Consider the following 19274-nt stretch of genomic DNA (forward strand, 5'->3'; position numbering starts at 1 on the left):
CATTGCTAGATCAGAGTTACAGCCATGAAGTGAAGGTGGTACTCCCCATTCCTTCTGGCAAGAACTTCAAGGATAATCCATTTCAAGACCTGCCATTTAGTCAGGGATCCTTCCTAAGGGGTCCTGACATGAAGTTGTGCCAGGGAAGGTTTAGGTTGGATCTCAGGGAAAGGTTCTTCCCCCAGAGGGTTCTGGGCACTGCCCAGGCTCCCCAGGGAATGGTTCTGGCCTTGACCAGAGCCCCAGGAGGGTTTGGACAGCGCTGCTAGGGATGCCCAGGGTGGGATTGTTGGATGTCTGGGCAGGGCAGGAGCTGCACTGGATGATCCCTGTGGGTCCTGTCCAGCCCAGGACGTTCTGTGGTTCTGTGGCTGTATGACATGGTCAGGGCTCTTTGTCAGAGCTTCCTCAGCTCATTCAGTGGCTCCACCTGAGCTCTGGGGTCCCTTTCTGGCTGGTGGCAGAATCAGGCCCACGAAGGACAAACACTCTCTGGGAATTGCCATGTGAGTTGCCCTGAGCCTTTTCCTTTCTCTGAGCATGAGCAGAGCCCAGGGTCACTGGCTGATCCTTGACTTCCCAGCTCCAGAAAGGATCTGAATCCACAGTGTCAGGCCCTGGACACTCACCTGCACCCTCCCCTTGCTACAGGGCAAGAATGACATTAATGAATGAATATTTTCAACAGCAAGAATGACATTAATTGAAATAATTTTTAGCTCTGCTGATCATCTAGGATTGCTTTGCATCATGACACTTCTTACTCCTCATCTGGACTGATTGTAAAGCTTCCTCTCAACAGGCTCCCACCCGAGTTTGCCAGAAAAGCTGCTCAGAACATGCGCTGCCGTTGCTATTTTTACCAGCTGAGCATTATGTATTTTGTGTGATACAAGGGAAGTGTTATTCATTTACTGGAATTATCCTTTTATCAAGTCAGTTTCCTATTGCATTTCACCCTTCAGTGCACTGGCAGTTCATTCTTTTAACAAGGCTGTTTCTATTCTTGAAAGTATATTTAAGAGGTTTTGTAATTTCACTGTGAGATACAGAGCATTTCCTTTTCTTTTAAGGAATGTGTTCCAAGCATCCTTAAATCCTGGAGAACTTGGAGCACCAGTGAACAAATGTATCAAGAAATTAAAAGATAACAACCTAATGAAAATTTTCCCTAAATTATCTTTGGAAAGAATCTGCTATTGTATGTTAATTTAAAGCCATTTTTACTTGTCAGATTTTGTTTTCTGCTTCCTGTTGCAGTCTTTGCTTCCTCCAGTCCTGACTTGTGCTGGAAATCTGCTCGTGGGTCTTTTTGTAAACTTCTAGTGAGATTTGTGAGGGGCTCAAGCAGTGGTGACTGAACTGTGCAGTCAGTGATTTGGGCTTTTCAGTCACTCACAATCCCAAATCCAGTATTTTTGAAGAGTTGCCCACAAAGCAGGGCATTGTGGGGTGATGGATCAGGCAACAGGCAATGGTAGGGCAAAGAAGTGAGGCTGAATTCTGCCTCTCTGGGGTCACAAGCCACGGGGCCAGCACTGAAACCATGAACCACGTTGGGATGGGAATTGAGAAGGGGGTTTAAAGCCAAGAGTGAAACCACAAATTGTCTTGGCATTTCCCAGTAGATCAGTGTGAATTAGCAGCAGAAATGCCCCTGCAGTGGGTGTCCATTGACCAGTGAGGAGAAGGAGCTGCAGAAAGGGCAGAGTTGTGTTCAGGACAACCCTGAGCCCTTGGAAGTTCCTCTGGCTCTGCTGGGACACACTGAGAGGGCTCAGAATGAAGATGTGGAAGGGCCACATCATTCTTCATGTGGAGAGATTCCTCTATCACATCTGCACCCAGCTCTTGCCACTTTGGACTCTGGCTCATCCTGCTCAATCACCAACTGTCATTTGTATAATTTTTTTCATGTTCAATCAAAAAAATTCCTCCAAGGCTGGATCACTCAGAGGTCGGGGTCGGGGAGTCAGTTGTGGGCCATGGGAGGTTTGAACAATTCCATTTAGGTACATCTTCATGGAAGAATCAAAGGTAAGAGGGTCTTTTTTAACCTAAGATTTTATGATGGATCAACATGGTGGAGAGCAGCCTATTGGAAATTTTGGGAGTGAACTTCATTTCTGGCAGTCAAACCATAATAAATGCTGTGGATCTCAATCTATGTATTTTTTGCAGTCCTTGGACCATGTATGAGTTCCCCCAGCCTCCTCAAACACTGCATCACATAAGCAGAAGCAAAAAAGCTTGCTTTGGAACATTTGAACTTACAGGTAAAATATGCATTTGAAATAAAACCTGGTTTGCCACATAGAGGAATGCAGTTATAAAAAAATTCATCTAGAACTCAGTTAAGAATTCAATCTGTGGGATTATTTAATTAACCCAATTAACCTAAGACAAATTAACCTAATGATTCTGCATGGGATGATGAGATACAGAAATATTTTTCTCTCAAAGACTAAAAACAACCTGTATATGTGCTTGTCAGAATAAGTTTTGTGAGTCAAGCAGACAAAAACCTAACAGTTACCTTGGACTGAAAGGACACCTACAGATCTCAGGGATGAATATGTGAGCAGGGCAAGCAGGTAGGAGACTTCCACAGGTTGATCTTCCAGTCTCCAGAACTTCCAGTAGAGGAGTTCAAGAAGGAAAACATTTCTGGAGTAACAGAAATGTTGTAATTGAAGAATAAAAATAGATCACAGCGATCAGCCGTGGGCAGGTGGGGTGAAAGTTGATGTTAAGGACTGAGTTATTCACTGGTGGTGGTCAGGGTGGCTGTGGAGAAGGGCAAAGTGGAGATGGTTTGCAGCAGGTTGTTCTGTGCTTGCAGAAGCAGGGCAGGAGGTCAGCCCTGGTCACTGGGGCTGTCACCAGCCAGGCTTTGGGTGACACTGGAGGCTTGAACAGGGCAGTCATGACAGGGGGGTGACCAGCTTCATTCTTGAGGTGGCAGCTGCCAGAGCAGCTCCTCATCCTGAACCTTCACCACTCTGAGGTGCCTCATCAGAAGTGTCCTGGAGCAGAGGGACTGTCCTCCCTGGAAACAACCACATGAAAATGGGGAGAGACTCATGATCACAGGGACTTCAGTCTCAGTGCAGCCATGCAGCTCTCACTGTTAACTCACACAGGACTGGAACCACTCCTCTGGTGACAGGGCTGTGCTGAGGGCACTGTCGGCATGGTTCACACCATGGGCATTGACAGCTCTTCTGGGTGGGTGTTTCTGGAGGGATGAGGTCCTGCCACCAGGGACAGGTCTCTACTGACACCTGGGACCCTGTTCTCAGTTACACACTCACTGCATTTATGGAGGCTCCAAATTCACAGGTCCTCCTGGTTTATAGAGGCACCAAACTCACAGGTCCTCCTGGTTTATGGAGGCACCAAACTCACAGGTCCTCCTGGTTTATGGAGGCACCAAACTCACAGGTCCTCCTGGTTTATGGAGGCACCAAACTCACAGGTCCTCCTGGTTTCAGCTGGGATGGATTTGATACTCCTCTTAGTGCTGTGTTTGGGATTTAGTGTGAGAGTAATGTTGATTACACACATTGTGTTGATAAACACATATACATGATATTTTCGCTGTTCCTGAGCAGTGCTTACCTCAAATCAAAGTCTTTTCTCTTTCCCATGCTTTGCCAGCAAGCAGGTGCTCAAGAAACTGGGAAGGGGCAGAGCTGGGACAGGTGACCTGAATGGCCAAAGGGATATTCCACACCACTGAATGTCATTTCCAGGATATAAAGTGGGGGAACTGCCCAGGAGCTGATGATTGCTGTGGGTAGTGGGTGATAAGTAATTGTGTTGTGCACCACTGGTTTTTGTTGGGTTTTATTCCTTTGTCCCCTTTCCATTACTATTATTATTATCATTATTATTGATTACATTTATTTTGTTTCAATTATTTATCTGTTATCTCAACCCATGAGTTTTTCATTTTTTCTATTCTTCTCCCCATTGTGAGGATGTGTGGGGTGACTGAGAGGCTCTGGGGGGTTTATTTGCTGTCTGGGGTTAAAGAACAACACAAATACCTCCTGCTGCATAAGTGCCCTGGCACTTCTTTGGCTGGCTTAATTCTCTTACCAACTTGCTCCTGTCACCTCCCTTAGGGATTTCACCTGGGCAGAGCCAGGGACACAGCACTGAGCTAAAAGGATCTTGGGCTTGATTGAGATTTGACAATCTTATGTCCTCATGTCTAAACTAGGAGGGCTCTGTACACCCTGTGTATCTCTCAGCTATATTTAGGTGTAATGTACACACTTTGTGTGATTCTGGGAAAAAACAGACAGCTGTCATGCTGCCCAGGATTTAATGAAATAGCTTTTAAAAACATCTAATTTGTGATTCAGTTCAGCAAACAAAACCAGTGACCAGATGAAATATATTCCACTGTGTCTAAATTAGGATGAATGGCTTAGTTGGGAGTGAGAGTGAAAGAGTCCTTCAATTGAATTGTATAAAAACATAAGAGTTAAAGAGAAAGTAGGTTCTTAGCAAGACAAATTGAAGCTCCCACATCTACATTTCAAAGCCTTCATTGTCCCAAGGCAAGGCAAACAAAGTGGCATTTGCATATTCACTGACACTGGAGCAGTGTCCAAAGGCATCAGCCTAATGGAAGGAACTGAGAGGAGGGAGGTGAAATTACCATACAATGATTTCCCTCAAATTGAAAAATGAGATAGAAGGAGTAGGAGGGGAAGCTCCTAAGAGAATCCTTTGATGCTTGTTTTTTCTGAAAGGAAGGCATACATGGGAGATTGTGATTTACAACTGCAGTTCAGTGATAGCTAAATCTGACTTGAGGGCTCTCAGTGATCCAGACTCCTGACTCAGGGAGCTGAGCTGGAATAAACTTCTTGTGCCAGCTCAGGTTTGCTCAAATAGGGCTGATTGGTTAACTTTGTGCCAGCCTGTTTCATGTCAGATGTGCCATCAGCATGCAAAGAGAGGCAGTTTTGTTGGACCTCGCCCAGCCTGTCTGGGGGCCTTTCCATCAGCCTTTGGTGCTCTCCTCCCACCCATGGAACATTCAAGTTGCTGCCTCCACACATCATCACCTCCCCCAGATGAAGATCACAACCTTCTGTGCTTCTTTCCACTTGCATATGTGACATCTTGTCATGGACCTTCCTTGTCCTTGTCAAGGACCTTCCCGTGGGCCTTGCCTGGCTCGGTGCTCCCACATCACCCCCACCGTCACAACAACACCAACCTCCCCAAGCCAGATTCCCAATCCCAGACACAGTGAGTCCCACTGTGAGCAAAACATCCCTCTTTCCCCTCCTGCAGACAGGCTTCTGCTCCCTGATGGCATCCAGGCAGAGTGCCATGTGTGGGTGCTGCTGTGGAGCCACATTGGAGAAGTGTAGGATCAAGGTGAAAGCCATGGGAAAAGCCTTTAGAAAGGAGAAGGATACTGGTGGCCACTCATTACTGTCTGTGCAACAAGGATCCTGGGTGGAATTTGTGACAGGGTGGAGATCTTGCATGGAGAGTGTGTGGGAAGCCTTGCAAGAGTGTTAAAAAAAACTTCCCTTCCATGAGAGAGTGGCAGCCTGGGGAAGAGTGCACATCCATGGGAAAGCAACTCTCAAAGAAACTGAGCCATAGGAATCAAAACAGTGCCGGTGGAAAGAGACCCTTGGAAGTCTCCATCCCAGCCTTCCCTGGAGCAGGATGAGCCCAGGACCAGATCAGGATAATCAGGGCTTTGTACAACTGAACCCTGTAAATACTGGGGATAAAGACTCCCTTGGCAATGTGCCCAAGGCTGCACCACCCTCCTGGGCAGGGAATGTTTCCTAATGCCTAACCTGACCTTCCTAAGATCCAGTTTGTGTTTGCTTACCCCTCCTGTACTGTCTGGCATCAGTGACAAGAGTTTGGCTCTGTCATCCTTGTGTATTGGCACTTCAAAAGGTCACAGGCTGCTCTAAGACGTGCTCAGTCTCCTTTCACCCTGCAGAAGAGGTGATGCCTTCCCTCCACCTCTCTGCCACACCAGCCTCTCCCTCTACCTCTCCTGGCAGGTCATATGCCCTAGGCTTTGACCATCTCAGTTGCCTTTCTTGGTCCCTCTGCAGTTTCTCCCCATTGTTTCTGAACTGGCAGCTCACGACTGAACGCAGTGTTCCAGGGGCACTGAGCACTGACAAGAACTTCCTCCTGCTTTCAGCTGCTCTCCTCCACAGACTCCAGCAGGCAGCTTGTCTTGTTTGCAGTGAGCGACTGCCAGCTCATTTTCACACTGGCTTCCTCCATCACCACCAGCCTTTGGCAGCAGGATTGCATCTCAGCCAGTCTGCTCCAGGTTCAGCTGAGTTTTCTGCTTTTCCTCCCAGATTTTCCCAGACTGCTACTGACACTGTTGGGAATGATGACGCAAAAGCCTCTTTAGTTGTTCCCAACCAGATGTGTTGCCCTGTTTCATCATTCTGCATGCACTGTCCAGATCTTTGTGTGCTTTGCTGCTCCCAGGGCCTGTGCCAGACTGGGGGACTGGGCTCCTGTTCCTGTCCATGCTTTGGTCAGGGCTGTGCCACATCCCCTTGCCTCCCACCACAGTGAGCAATTCCAGACTGAGAGCACTGAGAGCTCTGCTGAGAGATTTACTTGTCATCCTTTACCCAGAAAAACTCCTCTTTTCTTTTCCAAAACATCACACACACACACACATGCCTGCACACATATTTACACACATGCACACCACACACCTGCACATCTGCAGCCACTCACATGCACACAGGCACAGCACATATTTCTTTTCCAAAACATCACACACACACACACATGCCTGCACACATATTTACACACATGCACACCACACACCTGCACATCTGCAGCCACTCACACACAGGCACAGCACATATCACATCACAGAATTCTTTGGGTGGGAAGGGATCTTAAAGCTCATTTCACTCCACCCCCCTGCTATAGCAGGGACACCCTCCACTATCCCAGGTTGCTCCAAGCCTCAATGTCCAACCTGGCCTTGGGCACTCCCACACAGCTCCTCTGGTTACCCTGTACCAGGGCCTTTCCACCCTCACAGGGAAGAATTCCTTCCTCATATGCCATCTAACCCTGCCCTCTGGCAGTGGGAAATCATTCCTCTTTATCCAGTCCCTGTCCAGTGTCCCCCTCCAGCTCTCTTGGAGCCCTTTTAGGCACTGGAAGGGGCTCTAAGGTCTCCCTGGATCCTTCTTTTCTCTGAAAAAAACCCCACACCTGCTGTGAAATGTCCAGCAGCAATGCCCACGGGATTCCTGGGACAGGACATATTCTTATCCTGGTCATCTCTTCACCATGCCATGGTTAGTTTGGACCAGGGCCATGGCATCCAGCCCTGGGGTTCCCTGAGCAGCAGAGGCATCAGGGTGTGTAGAGACATCTGTGTCCCACCAGGGATCCATCCCAGAACTCACCCTGCAAGCACAGGTCCAAGCTCCAGGCCAGGTACAGACCTTCCCATACCTGAGGTTTACTCATGTCAGGGACATCCAAATAGGACCTGCTACCACCCCAGCTGGAAATGGAGCAAAGGAGCTCATGACGAGGGAGCTGTTGACTACCTGGAGGAAAGATTCATTTCCCAAGCTACAAAGATTCTGGTGAGCACTTTCATTCTCTTGCTAAAGATCTGTGACTGGACTCCTGGGGATAGGGATGCACTGTCCCAGAGTGGATGCACAGTCTGTGTGGAGAACCTCTGGAGTAAGGAAGAAGCTACCTGTGATGATGAGTCCATGGTAAGGTGAACCTATAGCCCTTCTGGAAAAGGTGAAGCATTTCAGAGCTCTTTGAATCTGACTCAGATTGGCCTCTAACTGTGATGCAGCCTGATATGGGATATTTCCATAGGACCATCATCCTCTCTCTCCCCAGTACCTCATGTGCATCCTACTGTCAGATGTGGCTTGGGCTCAGAAAACAAAGTCAAACAACACAAAGCTCTGTTCATTCATTGCAGTGACTCTTGCAGAGTGACCTTCAGCCTGTTTTCTCCCCTCCAGTAAACTTCTGGGCATAGCTTTGGTTCTAGCACTGCCATGACAGTAAATACTTCAATTCCCATGAGAATTGAGATTATTTCTGTGACTGGGATTTTAAAAGTCACAAGGATTCAGTTGGCAGAACCTGCAGGGTTGATACAGGGGCCTGCAAGGGAAAATACCACCTGACAATAAGAAATGTAGCAAAATCGCAAGTTTATTGTTTCTGTTCGCTCCATGCAAAATGTCAGGTTATGGTAGCATTCATCAGGGGGTCTCTGTAAATCAGTCAAGATGATTTTCCTTCCTTGTTCTCAAACCAGAGACACTCAACAACAGTTTGTGTAGTTGCTGGGAGTTTTGGTGAATTCCCTGACCCTAATCCAACCTCTTCTTTTTGCTTCTTTTTGCCACACAGTGGCCCTTCAGAAGGGCCACTCTCTCCTGTTCCCAAGGTAACAGGATCAAGGAAAAGTGGCAATAGAATCATGAACCCACACAATGATTATAACCACAGAGAGAGGACAAATCCACGATTTACTTCAAGGGGCTCTTGAGGAACTGGCCCAAGGCCTGAAGCCTTGTTTCTGCTGTTTCACACTCATTTTAATCACATTTCCTCCATGATGCATCATCATGTAATATGGTGCCTTCTTTCCCACTCATTCCTAATGAGCCATTCACAACTCCCTTTCTGTGAAAGGGCAGAAAAACAGGGAAGCTGCTGTCCTGTCAGTGCTCAGAGCCACAGGATCACAACTGGAGCCCTCCTTGCCCTGTGGATAGTGCTCAGCAGTGGGGACAAGGACACTTATTTTACATCAATGGCTTTGCCTCAGATGATCAGAATTATTTTTGCCAAGCTGAAAGTCTCTTGGAAGAGTTTAAATTTTTAAAGAGGAAAAAATTGAAATGTCTGACATGTAAAAGTAGTGAAGAGAGCACCATAAGAGTGCTACTGTGAGTGATGTCTTACCTAGGGGCTCCAGGAGTTTCCAGTTTGCCAAAAAAATGCTTGTGGGAATATCTGTAGAGAACACTGTGAATATTTTCAGGGAATGCTGAACACCCTAAAGTGTGAGATTCTCAGAGGAATTTGAGCCCAGTGGCGTATGCTGAGACACAGGAAGCAAAATGTCTCCATTGCTGCCTTCCTCAGAAAGACCCAGTCAGGAACCAAGTCCTCCACACTCACTGCTTTCTTATCTTTGCCAGAAGAGATGACAATGTCCAGGGCTGAAACAAATTCGGATGCTTGAAAAATCAATTAAAAAGAATTTCTGGAAGCATCTGAAAGTATTCCTATTGTGCAAATGTGGTATAGTGCACCTTCTCCAACTCAGAAAGGTGCTCTGGGCTGGTCTGATGGTTGTACAGAACAAGGGTGACCCAAAGCCAGCTCTCACCCCGTCCATACCTGTCCAGGGAGCACCTGAGGGCAGGAGGGCCCGGGGAGGGGGGTTAAGGAGGTTTGACAGTTATTGTTCACTAAAGTGAGCAGCCCAGCCTAATGCAGGTCATTCACTCCCCACTCCTGCCAGGTCAGCTGCAGTATTAGTGCTGGTCAAAGGTCTCCCCAAACATTTACCATCCATTAAAAGCTAACCTTTCCATGGGATGTTTGAGCTTTGAGTCTCTGCATAGCTGCAGGCCATGCACAGGGCTCTCTGCCTCCCTGGGGATCTCTCCTGTCCAACCCAGGGGAGCAGCATTCCAGGAGTGGAACTCTGCCTCCCATCACTCCGCCAGCATCCTGAGAGCTGTGAACAGCTTGCTGGCAGCTGGACATTCCTTGTGGGCACTGTCAAGTTTGCTGGTCTTCTCCCTCCAAAAATAAACAGCAAAATGCATTTGAGATCAGGGCTTAGTAGGAAATGTTTTTTAATGGGTTTTCTTTCCTTTGTGGGGCAGGTTTTCAAAGATTTGGAATTTTGCCCATCATATATTGTGATCAAAGAAGAAATCATGGAGTGTCAGTTTGATTTTTCAGTGGAGTCTATCAGATTTGTCATTTAAATTTAACTTGGTGGATGGTAAGCACATCAGGATGGTGCTTTATGTCTGGCAGTGAGAAGGAGAGAAAAGGAAAATGCTTAGCAGAAAGATCCTAAAGGATCTGACAAAGCTGCACAGAGCTCAGGGAGGGCTTTGCCACACTCAAGACTGAACAAGAAGCTCAAGATCTGACTCAGTATCAGAGTTAAATGTTTAAGATTAGCCTTATGGCTCCATTAAAGCCTTTTACTGTATGGGATTGGATATGGCAACAAAGCAGAGGCTTCACTTTAGGCCTGAATAGAGGTATAATAGCAATAAAAATAATAACAACAATTTGTTGCTATTAATGTTATTGTGATTATTGTTGTATTTAATTCTAAATAGAAACACAGTTTAATTAAAATACATGCTAATCTCTAACCTGTAAAAACAAAGAAACCTTGTGGACAGTCAGAATTAAGAATTTAACACAGTTGGATCCAGTTCCAACATTTTAACTGCAATGATGAGACGTTCTTCTCAAAACCTGGGGAGATGTTTCTGAGGACAGTGTCACAGCTTGTTCCATCTACACTCTCAGATGACCCTTGGATGTCAGTGCTGGGTTCCTCCTCCTTTTCTCCAACCCCAAAGTTTACAGTGCAGAAGCAGCAGCCCTGGTTCACTCTCTCATGCTCTCAGCCTTGCTTTGTTTTTTAAATCCCATGTGTAAACACACACTACTCCCTTTTGCTTCACAAAAGGGATTTCTTACATTTTGCCCTTCCTTTCCTTTCTACCCTATTCTCCAGTTCTCCCTCCTTTAATCACTTCTGTCCTACCTCAATGTCTGAGAGATGTTCCTGGCAGATGCCCTGTGAGCTTCACTTTGCTGGCAGCCCTGGTCACCTCTGATTTCATGGCTCCTACTTTGGAGACAGCTTGTATTTGTGATTTTGGCTTGAAATGTTGCCATAACCAACCAGCATTTTCCTGAAAATAAAGCATAATATATCCTTAGGAGTGTTTACATGGTAGAAAAGGGATTTTTTTTTTTTTTCCTGACACTTAGGAATGCTCAGATTCTGGCTGCCTCTGGAGAAACCAGGGTGCTGTGCATTCCCACTACCTGATGTGAAATGGTTTTCTTATTCAGATCCTCAGTCTCTCAGAGCTGGTGGATTTGGGCCTGAAACTGATTTCTCCAGGTGGGCAGGATGTGGGAGTCCTGGGGAAGGGTGGGATGGAAAATCCCCCAGTTCCATGCCAGAGCCCAGCTCTGGTTGCTGGCAATTTGGACTTGGCATCCCATGGGATGTAGCAGAGGTGTAGAAGCCACTAAGACTGGGATGAGACCCAGAGGTCTGATCATTACAAGGAAAATGAATTGTCTGTGAGTCAGGTGAATCATTTAAAACAGAACCAAAACGATTGAACAGCAAATGGTGCTGGGCTTTCCTGTCTCATAACATATTAGTGGGGGACATTACATGAAATTGGAAAATAAAAAATTGTCAGTCACTGGAAGGCTTTTGTATGCCAGATGAATCAAGGATGTGGAATTGCTGCTTTGGGCAATATTTGAAATCAGGTACATAGAAACATTTAAGCAATGATTGGCTACTTAAACTGATGCCAGCCCTGTCCCACTGGGATGAGTTCTTGCTTTAGGTCTCTTCAACTGGGCTGTGTGGAGGGAACAGGGCAGGACAGAGCCTGCAGCAGCTTTCTGCAGCCTGCTTGAAAAACCTTGCTCTGGCCATGGCAGGATTTTGGCTCAGCTAACCCAGGACACACACAGGGAGGCAATTCCCAGCTTCACAAGGATTCGTGGCCATGTCCTGTCTGCTTCTCCAGTGCACATCACTGTCCAGTCAGCCTATACAGCAAGACAATCCCATCCCAAGGATCCTTGATGAAGTGTTTTGCCTTGATGCCAGTTCCTGCTTTCTGCAGTTTGGCTTCTAATGTCCAGGAGGAACCATTCCCTAGCAGCAGCCTCCAAGCTGTAAACTTTTGACCTGAGCTAATTACTGAATCCACTTTATAGGAGTAATGAGGTTCTGAGCCTCTGCAATGCCTTGAAGGCTCTAGAGAGTCCGAGCCAAAACCTGAGCTCCCTAATCAGTTCTGACTGTTTTTTTATTCATTTACCGAGTGCCCCGAGGCACTGCCGCTCCTTGAGCTCCCTGGGAGGAGCTGCAGTGCTGCTCTCCCCAGTCTGCAACTGGGCAAAACATCTCAGTCAGGGCTGCAGGAACACTCAGCACCTCAGTGATGAGAGGAGGAGACACCAGTGGGGATCAGTGACCAAAGCAGCAGGGCCAGGAGAGTTGTGCTCAAGTCTTTCCTCAAATCTACTATTGGGCAACTGGGATCTCATCCTTCTGCCTCAAAACCTCCAAGAAAGAAACAGATAGAACTTTGCTATCTGTGGGAGAGCACTTGAATGGCTGTGGGCAGGGTAATGATGAGAAGAGGGGAGGTGTGGTTGTACAGGACCATTCATGGACACTGGTGGCAGGAGCACAGCAGGAACGGGCAGAGGGAACACTGCAGAGATGTTCCTGTGCTCTGGGCAGCTTGTGAAATCCCATCTCCCTCCCTTTGCTGAGTTCTTCCCACCCAGTACAGGCAGGCCTTAATCAGCAGTCCAAAACTAAGCCCAGAGGAGTTGTGGGTGCCCCCCTGCATCTGTTCAAGGCCAGGTTAGATGGGGTTTGGAGCAATCTGGATTTTTTCTTCTGGAACGTGTCCCTGCCCATGGCAGGGGATTGGAAGTAGATGAGTCTAAAGGTCCCTTCCAACCCAAGCAATTCAGAGATTCTATGACTCTGTGATTCTGCCTTTCGCTGGGAACATTCAGGAGGTGTCAACAGCTGAAGAAGAGCTGGAAACCTGCAATGAACCTCTCAGCCCCAAGCCCACCACTGGTCTCCAGTTGCTCATGGAACTAATGCTCCCAGCTTCCCCTCCCAAAGGCTTCGCCTTGCCCTTGTGCTTGCTCTGTTTGTCCCTCTTTCTTACATGCTGAGGCACTCCCAGGGCTGACACTGGGGAGAAGGTGACTGTGTCAGCCAGGTCAGGACCCTGCTGACCAGATCCACCTCCAGCCCTGCACTCTAGCAACCCTGGGGCTGCATGGTGACAAGAGCATCCCCACTTCCCAAGACAGGAAGGAGAAGGGAAGGTGTGCTGTCCCTGGCCACCCTCATCACCAGTTTGAGGCATGGATGGTCCTGCAGGCAGATGTGACCTCCTGGTGCCAAGCCAGCCATGGTGCCATGGTGAGCCTCCCTGGGCCTTGTCCGTGCGCAGTGGGGGTCCCCAGGGGGAGCTCTGCCCCACAGGGGGACCCCAAGGTGAGCTCCACTCCATGCTGGGCAGTGGGGGACCCCACCCTGAATCACCCCCAGCCATGTCCTGCATGCCCATGGCAGAGCCCAGGCAGAGAGAGCTTGCTGTGCCCAGCCCTGCAGTGTGGGCAGGAGCAGTGTCAGCTGGGGCACAGGGAAGGCAGAGCTGCCAGAATGCAGGAATGGCCCTGCTGCTGCTGCTGCTGCTGCTGCTGCTGCTGCTGCTGCTGCTGCTGCTGCTGCTGCTGCTGCTGTGGATCCCAGGGAGGCAGTGCTGGCAGGAGCAGGGACAGGGATTTACATTGCAAATCCACACAAGGCTGAGCTCGAGCACCCGGGGCCAGTGCAATCGTTGTTGTGGTCTTGGCAAACCCAGCTCTCCTTGCTGAGGGTGATGTGCTTGGTAATTACATAAGAGTGGCTCATCTCTTTCTGCTGTTCCTCTGTCTCCCTGCACAGAGGGTTGGAGATTCAAAGTGGGGAGTTTGTGTTCAGCCTGACAACTCAGATAATGGCATTTATCACACAACCTTGAGGCATCACCTCACCTGACACAGGCAAGAGCAATTAACCTGCAATGCAAATGATATTTTTATTTTGAGTATAAAAATTCCCCAAAAATATATGTGATAGTTCTAATTTTAGCTCATAGTCATGCAAATGAAGGCTGTAGCATCTGAAACACTCAAAATTTCAGTGTTTTAAAATAGCTGTAGCAGAAAAGTAAAGTGACTGGGGAAACAAGAGTGGCTCTCCCAACAGCTCGTGATACGGACACTGGGAAAAGGGTATTGGCAGATGGAAGTGCACCCAAGTCTTTTGCCATCAGTGAAGATGGGCTGATTTTGCACCACTTGCTGTGAACAAAGAACTTACTTGGTTTGCAGGCTGCAGGGAAGTAATTCAGAAAAATCTGTGACTGGACAGGTAGGGGTAAACTGTGAGTGCCTGTTACCAACACACATTTATAATATTCTACAGGAATACCATTATAGCATATAATTTTATAATATTACATATTTTTTATAATTCATCAAACTGTCCAGCAAGGGTTAAAACTTTATCTCGGAAAATTCAGATGACAAGAGTAGGCTCAGGACACATTGGTTTACCAGGGACTAAAGTGATTATGGGATAACCCATAATACTTGGAAAGACCAATAAATCTTGTTCCACCTCTCATGTTCCCAGTTGCTGCATCATCATGCTTGGGGCAGTGGGATGGTGTTGGCAAACTTGAAGGAGCTATAAAGGAAATTAATTTCATTAAAACAGGGAAGAGTGGTAGATTTCATATGATGTTAAACTCACCTGTCTTTTAGTGGGGCAGATAAAACCCTGCTGCCAGTGGAATCAGTAACTGGAGTGGGAAATGCAACTGGACCTGGGAGGAGTCTGAAATGTGAGGTAAGAGGTGCAAGGCTGGCTGCTGGAGGTAGATTTTTTTGTGATTAGACCATTTAGTCTGGTCAGAAAAAGCAGATAAGCTGTACGGAAAACAAGCCCTTCTCTGAATTTGAAATAGAAGCAGCAAATTGACAGATGGCTCAGGATAGCAGGAGCAGTATGGTAGGGCCAGCTAATCACTGGAGATAAGATCTGCAACACAGGCAGACTCCCAGCCCCCACTGTGGCACCATCCCTGTCCCTGCAGGTGGGGAAATGCCACCACATCAAGGAGTGACCTCATGTCCCAGGGACATGTGCAGCTCCAGCTGTGGCAGCAGTGCCTAATGCAGCCCTGCTGCCAAGGAAGCTGAGCCAAACCACTGCCAACCTCAGCCTCTGATGGAAGCCTCAATCCTATGGAATATAAAAGCTCATGAGACACAATCTGCCTCTCCATCCCTTGGCAGGTGTTTTCCAGCTCCAAGGAAATACGATTTATGTCAGCCACAGTTACCAAAACCATCTTGTGAAAAGATGGCAAAATTAAATTCCTGAGGAGAAGGTTTGTAAGAGCATCAGGAGAGTCAGTGCTAGTGTAGGATCTTCTCTTCAGTGGCGTGTGTTGGGCACTGTGTGCAAGCTTGGTAAAGAGATCCACTCCAAAGGGATTCCTGCCTCCAACTGTGCTGTGCATTCCTGAGTGTCACCACAGTACAGAGCTTCCTGGGCTATCAGAAACTCCTGGGACCCCTGTCACAGAGCACCTGACTTACCTGGGCCTTGGGAAATGCCTGGAAAGCACCACCCCACTGTGGTTACACTGAGCAACACCAGGCTGGCTACTATGGACCCACAGTGGCTATCCAGAGAGGCTGTGGCTGCCCCATCCCTGGAAGTGTCCAAGGCCAGATTGGACAGGGCTTGGAGCAACAAGGGACAGTGGAAGGTGTCCCTGCACATGGCAGGGGGTGGCACTGGATGGGCTTTGAGTTTCCCTCCCACCTAAACCCTCCTGGGATTCCATGATTCTGTGACTCTGGCACAGGAGCTGCCAGGCACAACTGAATGGTGCATTCCACCTTTTATGCCTCCATCCCATTCCCACACTTTCTCCTGGTCTCCATTAACACAAGAGCCTTGGGAAGGTTTTGTTCAAATTACTGGGGAAGGTTTTAGGAAAATTCCTCTATGACATGCTTGAGAGAACTCTCCCCCTCACTGCTGCAGACAATCCCATTTTCCCTCTTGGGGGACTCGGGCTGGATTGACAGGAGCAGACATCCATCCTGTGGGTGCATGAAGCTCCTGGGGCCTCTTTGTGTCAGGCTGCTTTAACAACAAACAGAGCACAGCCCCTGCAGCATCCCAGCCAGCCGGGAGACACGGGGAGAGGGACCCGGCACGGCCAGCTCCGCATGCCTGGATTACCCCGTGGATGAAACACAGATGAAAACAATTTTCACTTTTTTTTTTTTTCCATTTTAAGGTCCCCTATATTGACAAAATCTGAATATGAGGCAGATTGACATCCAGATTTGACTTGGGAAACAGTTTAGCATTAACCTATTAAGCTAATGAACTGCAGTTATCCGGATTGGTTTGCCAAAATTAGACCCAGGAAATGGCTGCTTATTCAGTGGGCAAGAGAACATAAAAGATCTGCCCCAAAAATTTCTCAAAGCAGCTGATGATGTTGTCTAATTTCAATGGAATTCTTAACCTGACACACTTCAGAGAGACTGACTGTCAGGGAACTGACCCCTGGAAAAATCAGGATAATGGCACATGGTATTGCTCACAGATTTTAAGATTTTCCTATGTAAGTGTTACATTATGCATCCAGTACAGGGTTAAGAGTGCCCAGACAGAATTTGCCATAATAAATTTATTATGTATTATTATTAAACAGGGTTGTCCAGTAAATAAATTCAGAAGATTTTGAAAGCCAGAGATTTTAAGGCCAAAACTCAGAGATTTCTGAGGGATTTGGAATTGAGGGGGGGATGCATTTCAATTGAAGGCAGCTGAGGCTCCTAGCAGGTTCCTGATGCTGGGCAAAAGGAAGGTGTAGTGGCAGGATTATTGGAATTTCTTTTGTGCTCTGTCTGGGGAAGGCAATGTAATTACTTGCCCCTTCTGCCTCCTTGACTCTGTTGGAGGAGGCTCTTTGCTCCTGTTTCCTGAATTTCCTTGATAAGGTCAAATAGGCAGGATCAGCAGGGAAAAGGCTCGAGGAACTCAGTCCTACATGGAGAACTGAGTTGTGTTTAATCATTATTATGATAATATAACATTTATAGTGCAGTGGAGGTGTGGGGCTACTAACAGAGCCATGCAGAGCCTGCACCAAAAATCTATCAAGGTCAGTATTTCACCTCAGCAGCCCTGTGTGGCTGCCACCAGGGAAGGATGAAAGCATGAGGAAAATACACTTGCCCAGGATATTCCCCAAACCTCCAAGCCATTTGTGTCTCAAAGATCCCTCAGGCTGGGGGATGCTGCAGCGTTCCTCACCACTGGGTATATTTTGTTTTTATTCCTATTCCTGCCATATTTCCCTGCCTCATTACAGAAGGGAGGGAGGGAGTGAAATAGCAGAGATGCTCCTTGACTCCTTCTTCCCTTGGCCTGGCCTTCCCCAACATTTCCATATCCCTTTCCCTGGGATATTTATGCAGAAGGGAATGATGGTCTGAGCATTTGTGACTCTCGTGTCCACAGATCAGTCTCAAAACTGATTGTGACAGTCGTGCAGAAATGTTCTTAATTTGGGAAGATGAGCAGGAAGGTGCAATGTGTCTTTAAAAAAGCTCCTTGCCCAGGGAGGCCTGGGTCCACCACATCACCCAAGAGCCCGAGAAATTTGATAGATGAGTCTCCAACATTCTTGTCATGTCTCCCCTTCTCGTTTTGCCCCTTCCCCAGGCTGGAAGTGCTGAGAGGCGTGCTGTGAGGTCTGCCTTGTGTCCGGGAGCCTGTCAGAGCTGGGACATGCAGCCCATGGCCTGCAGCTGGACTCACAGCAGTCTCCATCAAGCACTCATCCAAACGTCTCTCCCGGGCGGAATGCCCTGGGGTTCGGCACTCCTTTGTTTTGAAAGTCACAGTTATTTGTATCAGCAAAGCATGCAAAGAGTGTCCCAAAACGAGAGGGAGGGGGAAGAGAAAGAGGGAGGGGGGCAGAGAGTTTCTGTGCCTGATGGGATCGCGCTCAGAGAAACAGGGAGAGATGCATTGTTGGGGTCTGATATTAAACAGAGCATCAGTGGTTTTGGGGAGAACCCCAAGTGCCATGGCTGTGAGGGGGACATGGGCTGGAGCAGGAAGAGCAAAGGAGGCCCTGTGAGGATCTCCCTTGGGTGCTGCCAGGCTTCACAGGCAGAGGAGAGCAATGGGAACAGCAATGGGTTTGAAAGCTGCTGCTGAATGCACACGGGGTCTGCAGATTGTGCGATAGAGAAAATCCCCCAGTTGGGGTTCTGGGAGAGCAGGGAATATGAAATCCTTTCTCTCCAGTAGATTCTACACAGGAATGACCTGGGGACATGAGAGACAGTGATAAGTGACTCTCTCCATCCCCTTTTATCCTGTTTACAATACAGAGGCTTTCCTTGAACAAAACGCTTTTTTTTCCTCTCCATGCTCCTGGCTGTTGTGTCTAAATGAGCCAATTTGCTGAAGAACTCCTCCTGGAAGGACTTGAAGTCTAACAAGTACAGACGCTGGGTTGCAGCATGTTCTTTCTGGCAAAAATCAATTTCTTCACAAAAGAACAGAAATCTGTTCTTGTGTCTCAGTGCTTGCCATTTCATCAGGGCTCCTGTGATACCTCTCACAGCCTTGGTCAGGAGGGAATCGCAGAGTCTATTTCCATTCAACCTATTTCCAGAAGTGTTTGAAAATGGGGTCTAATGGCTCAGGGAAGGGGGAGCAAAGGACAGGAGCAAATGTGTTTGTTACTGCTGCAGTTAATGGTTTTGTTGATATGCTGTTTATCCTTGGGCTGATGTGATTTCTGGGGCTTGGGTTGCTGTTTGACATCCAGGGGATAATCTCTTGCCAGAGGCCTGGCTGGCTGCGTGGCAGGGCAGGGCAGACTAAGTTTGATGCATCATCTGAGACACAAGAGACGGACCCACAGGGACAGAATCTCTCATTAATTAAAGATGTGTTGTTGTTTCCCTCTTTTATATCTGTGTGGTGCTCAGGGATGTGTTCTCCTGTGACAAGGCTGCATTCTTCAGGTTCTCACCCTGAACTGCAAATGAGCAACAACAGAAAGAACCCAACACTTTGGAGACTGTTCCAGCCCCCAGGTTTCCCAATTTGCCCAGTCTCACATCAGGAGGTGTCTGCCTTCAGCTTCCCCACCTCTGAAAATATTTTCTCACTTTTCCTCCAACGTTTGTCATCTTTGTAGCCTGAATTTTTGCTATACAGTTATTTTGGTTTTGCCTAAGTCAAGTGCAAGACAGGGCTGAGGGTGCTGAAGGAAGTTTAGGATTTAAATCAGTGAATTTTATTCAATAGTATT

The sequence above is a fragment of the Pyrgilauda ruficollis genome, unplaced genomic scaffold, assembly GCF_017590135.1.
Source record: "Pyrgilauda ruficollis isolate IOZ18807 unplaced genomic scaffold, ASM1759013v1 scaffold159, whole genome shotgun sequence".
Lineage (NCBI taxonomy): Eukaryota > Metazoa > Chordata > Aves > Passeriformes > Passeridae > Pyrgilauda > Pyrgilauda ruficollis.